The 4137-nt window shown below is 56.5% G+C and overlaps 1 long non-coding RNA gene across 1 annotated transcript in view; it reads right to left on the reverse strand.

Annotated features, from left to right (window-relative positions):
- LOC102375437 overlaps window positions 1-3144 on the reverse strand; it is a 4187-nt gene extending 1043 nt beyond the window's left edge. The window contains exon 1 of the long non-coding RNA XR_323297.3: window positions 2324-3144. This is a non-coding gene — a long non-coding RNA (uncharacterized LOC102375437). The remainder of the gene's footprint in view (window positions 1-2323) is intronic.
- Window positions 3145-4137: the final 993 nt, after the last annotated feature.

Here is a 4137-nt window from a genome sequence, read left to right on the forward strand (position 1 = left end):
GCTCTTCCTCTTCTGTAGATGCTTGCTGAGCCCCAGCTGCGCTGCTCTGATCCAGAAGGGCCATGGTTGGCAGGGGGCTTGAGCCAGACACAGAACTTCCCATTCTGCACGTGTTATCATTTTACACAGCTGCTTCTAGAGGAACCAGTGCTGAGCAAGGAGGAAATCCAAAAGGAGAAGTGGGGGAGGCCATCCCAGAGCCCTCCAATGCTGCCCTGTTATCACCTCAGCATGTCACACAAAAGGCTTTCCACCTTATCGCACACGCTCATGCTCTGAGGACAGGCAGCTTCTGCTTTCAGAGCAGTTTCTCTGGGCAGCTTCTTTTGCTGAGAAGCTTCTCCAGCTGGTGCAAGTCTGAAGCCAGTCAACAGATATGCTGGAAGGGAACTGGGTTTCCACCAATGCAACTGAGCAGAATTCATCTCCCCTGTGCCCCATTTGGTTATAGGGCTGCCAGCCAAGATGAGAGCACAGAGAGAGAAGCCCAGGACCCAGGAGGAAGCTGCTGACACGAGGGTACGACTGCAGATCCCTGTTAGACCCACCCAAGCTAGAGCTGACTTCCTGAGAACCCCAGGGCTCGGTCCTCGGGCCCGCACTGTTTAACATCTTCATCAGCGACTTGGACGAGGGGGTGGAAAGCACGCTGTCCAAGTTTGCTGATGACACTAAGCTGTGGGGTGAGGTGGACACACTTGAAGGGAGAGAGAGGTCTGGGCCCCTGGCACTTAGGGCATGTTCACCCCGTGTGGTCAGGAATTGGTCTAGGCACCAAGACAAGGGACGGAAACACAGAGAAACTTCATCATTTGCTCTGTGTCAATGCAGGACATCTGGGGCAGACCAGGGAGTGGAACTCTGGGCTCCTGCATCCCAGGTCAGTGCTTGGACCAATGGGCTAGTTACAGCTTGGACTAGCTTAGCTCCAAGGAGCCCTCGTTTGACCCCAGCATTCATTCCTGCCCATGGCAGGGGGTCGGACTTGATGATCTGCTCAGGTCCCTTCTGACCCTACGAACTATGAAACTATGAATCGTGGACAAAGACTCCTTTGCATTAGGTACAGACACACAACAGAAGACAGTTGTCCTGCCACCAAGACCTGCCAACCTAAGACCAGACAGATGGGATACTATAAAGCAGCTCATCACCCTGACTGGGCATGGAGTCTCAGCACCCCAGCAGCACGGTTGCTACCCAGGGTGTGGGCACTGGAGAAAGGAGAGTTTCAGGAGGGAGCTGCAGGAGAGCAGTGCAGTGGCTTCACGGATGGGTATGAGCAGCTCCGCCCCAGTATAACAGGAAAGACCACGAAAGCACACAAAAGCATGAATAAGGAGGGGGTGATGGAGCTGGCATTGGGGCGGCTGCTGAATGAGAGCTGCTCAGGGCAGGGAGAGGCTTTGAAAGTGAAGGCAAGCTGAGGGTCTGTTCCATTCATCTGCCCCCCGCTAGGCGCACCTACAAGAGTCCCTTCAAATTTCCAATGGCTCGAAGGCCATTGGGAGAGTCCCCCATCAAAGTCAATTAGCCACCACCTAAATACCTTCCACTGCCCAGCCCTTTCGCCCATTCCCCTCCTAAAAGTCTGCGTGGGAAAACGTGCCTTGTATCCTGCCGGAAGAGGTAAGAAGTCTGGTCTCTGGCAGGCCAACACTTAATCTAATTACTGGCACTAACAGGGAAGGCAGTGAGCAGAGAGATGAAACCACAGGTGAGTGACACCGGGTTGTTCAGCCCGCCGAGCCGTAGGAGTGAGAACTCTGGTTTTGACACGTACAACGCACCGAACCCTGCAAAGCCTGCGACGTTGCAGCTGAGCTGCTTGGCCCTGTCGCTGGCATCCAAATAACTGTAACCACACAGGAAAACGTGCACACTTTTCTTAGCGAGAACCGTTGCTCTGCACTGTGTGGTGGGAAAAAAGCGAAAAAACCCAATTCCAACCCGAATGCTTGGCTGAGAACAGGACGGATGCACTAGTCCCCAGAGCAGGTCACAAATAAACTGCTCAAGGCGGGAGATGCTCTTGCTGGCAAAATGCTTCCAGAGGGCAGGGCTGAGGGGACACCTGTGACACAGCGACAGAGCGGGGCTCGAGACAAGCGACAAAAACGACAGTCCGACACCAGGGTGAGAAAAAGCTATAAACCAGATTGAATTAGACTAAGCTACAGGATAACTTAAAAGCAGGCAGGAAAGGAAGGTGCTGTGGACCCCACCCTGCACCTGAGCTCACGGAGGTGGCTCGTGTGTTGCTAACGCAGATGTGGTGGAGGGGAGGTGCGGGCTCCCCCAGCACCACGCGGGCTGCTCTTACCATGCAGAGAGACATGAGGTTCATGAGGAGGAGGGTGCCGACCAGGAGAACAGCCTTTACGTTGTTCATTCTTCTCCGGGTCTCGGATGCGACTTGACTCGTGTGTGGAAGCCGTCTCCTCTGCTCCTCTCAGAACAGAGGCAGCAACTCTTATGTTGCCTGCTAGAGAAGGGAAGGAAGAGCTCACCAATCACATGTGGGCTTGCTGATCTAGGTCACGCCTGCCCATCCGGGGTGTTGGTGCGACATGCGTTCAAATGTGGCAGGACCTCCAGTGCTGAAGGGACCTGGAGTATCTAAAATTGTTTGCTCGAAAGCCCCTGCTAATGTCCCAGCTTCTCGGCGTGAGCCGTGCACCCCCAGCCCTTGGTGGTGACCAGGGTGGGCATGAAGGAGGCTCATGTGCAGAGCCCTAGACTGCACACTCGGGGCTGGGGCAGGGGCTGGCAGTGCTCTGGGCTAGGGTTTGTTATCGGGGGAAGGCTTGTTGCTGAAGGGTGTAGTGGTGTGTTTATCCTCCGAGGGGTTTGTAATGAGGCTCCTGGGATCTGGAGGGCTTGGATTGACTCCCGAGAAGAGAGGCAGGAGGACACGGCAGCCAGTGTGGGCCTTCCAGGTTCTCCACCGTGGTCCCATGCCACCAGCCCTCTCAGCTCCCTAGTTTCCAGGAAGCCCTGGTCCCCCCAGAGCACAGGGCCAGGGGGGCTGACACTCCCCGGGTCTGGTTTGAAAAGGAGCGGGTGAACATTAACAGCGGTTTCTCTGCCCTCGCCCACGCCTTCTCCTCAGGATGTCGAAACTCAAAGCGAAAACACCCGAGCTCGCCACGTCCCACTTGGCTCCGAGTGTAATGAAGTCACCGAGTTTCTCACAGTTTCCAGCTAAAGCCATCAACGAGGCCAAGCTCCCTGGAAAGCTGGCCCAGGTTCACTGGGAAGCACGTGAACATCCGCCAAACTTTGGACTGAATGTCAGGGTCATAACAAAGCTCCTTCGTTTCCACTCGAGAGCGAGAGGTGAACTCGAGCTGCAACGCTCAGATTTCAGCTCCGAGCCCGTGAAAATCAAGGCCTGCTTTCAGCAGAAAGGAGGATTCAGGGCCTCGCTAAGCTTATCTGAGCGCAGGCATCGCCACAAGAGGTGTCGGACCCGACCAGCTGGAGCGTCCCGTCCCCTCAGCCTCCTCTCCCCAGCTAACGGGGCTTCATTTTGCGCTCGCTTCTGCGCCGAGCCGCGCTCGCTGGGCCAGAAAGCAGCTGCCGGCGCTGGGATTGCTGCACCGCCTCATTTACATGGTACTTTCGAATGATTTCTGCAAGGGACGCATCAAAGTGAAAGTCTTCTGGGTGGAAAGCTGCAGGCCATAAAAGGAGAGAAGCTCGGTGCCCTTCACCCCCCAAACCGGGTCAACGGTCGTCGGGTTGGGGGTTTTTTTAGCTTTCCCCAGACAAAAGGAAACGCCGTCGCCCCAGAGCGGAGCGAGACGGGAGGAAGAAACCAAAGGACGGAAAGGAGAGAGAGAAAAACAATGAGAAAACAGGAGACCGGGCCTCTTGCGGGCAAAGGCAAAAGCCAAAGCACGCAGGGCTGAGCTGGGCTGAGCTGAGTGCGGCAGCGCTGCTTCTTCTGCTTTCTCAGCAGAGGAGGGTGAGAAAAAGAGGCGGGCTCCTCAGAGAAACGAAACTCCGGGGGCAACGAAACCGGGGCCAGGCGCAGCCCACGGGCCGGGCCCTGCCGCAGGTTTCGGGAACACGCCCTGGACCCCGCGCTCGCCCCTGGGGACACACACGGCGCGGCCCCGGCCCCGGCCCCGG

The sequence above is a fragment of the Alligator sinensis genome, unplaced genomic scaffold (assembly GCF_000455745.1).
Source record: "Alligator sinensis unplaced genomic scaffold, ASM45574v1 scaffold337_1, whole genome shotgun sequence".
In the NCBI taxonomy this organism is placed as follows: Eukaryota; Metazoa; Chordata; order Crocodylia; family Alligatoridae; genus Alligator; species Alligator sinensis.